Genomic DNA, 1,002 nt, shown 5'->3' with positions numbered 1-1,002 from the left:
CGACCCCTGTGGGGCTATGACTCACAGGATAAGAATCATAGCTGTAGAAGACTAGCCAGTGCTCTCTTTTTTTCAAGATTTATTTAGTTCATGTATGTGAGTACACTGTAGCTGTCTTCAGACACACCAGAAGAGGACATTGGATCCCATTACAGATGGATGTGAGCCACCATGTGGTTGCTGAGAATTGAACTCAGGATCTCTGGAGGAACAGTGAATGAGCTATCTCTCAGCCCTAGCCANTGCTCTTAACTGCTAAGCCATCTCTCCAGCTGACATGGACCAGCCTCAGTCAGGCCCCCCTCAATCTGTGGGAGAACTTGGGGTTCTGGACAGGTGGGTAATGGAGTTGGTGATGAAAAGGGTGTGACAAACAGACATGACACAAGGGAGTGTGGATCTGAATGTGTTTTTCTCAAAGTGAGCACCAGTCTTATAAGTGACTTTTACACAAAACAGAGGAATGCCTATAAAGGACTGGCAGGAACCAGCTGGGATAAAATTCAATGTTAACAACTGGGATCAAAAGCAGCCCCACCTAAAGTCAGCTTAATCTTAGAAGTCCGGGGCAAGAGCTTCATGCNCTTGCCACAGTTCCTATTCTAGTCTATTGTATAGTCCATCTTCCCCCCTAGGCCATTGTAAATTCCTGTGTATGGGTATAACTCAGCTATCTATAGTGCTAAGTATCTACTCTGGTTCCTCCCTAGACCACAACCTTCCTTTTTCCTAGATAATGGCAAATTCCTGCATATGGGAGTAGCGTGCCCTGAGATTTCTAACTCTGTGTAGTAGATAGTAATGTCTGATTTCTTTCACTATCTCTCTTACAATACTAGAGACAATTCTGAATGTCACTGACTAGGCAACATTCTTACTGAATTCAAAGCCCATGGTCGGCTCAAGGACTGCCTAGGACTGGTGAGGAATCTAACTTAGCTATATGTCAAAATCAATCCTTAGAGGCACTTATAATAAAGCAATATTAAGGGAAAGCACACA

This window comes from Mus caroli, chromosome 6 (genome assembly GCF_900094665.2).
Source record: "Mus caroli chromosome 6, CAROLI_EIJ_v1.1, whole genome shotgun sequence".
In the NCBI taxonomy this organism is placed as follows: Eukaryota; Metazoa; Chordata; class Mammalia; order Rodentia; family Muridae; genus Mus; species Mus caroli.
The sequence above is the reverse complement of the archived record's forward strand: the minus strand, read 5'-3'. Positions refer to the sequence as shown.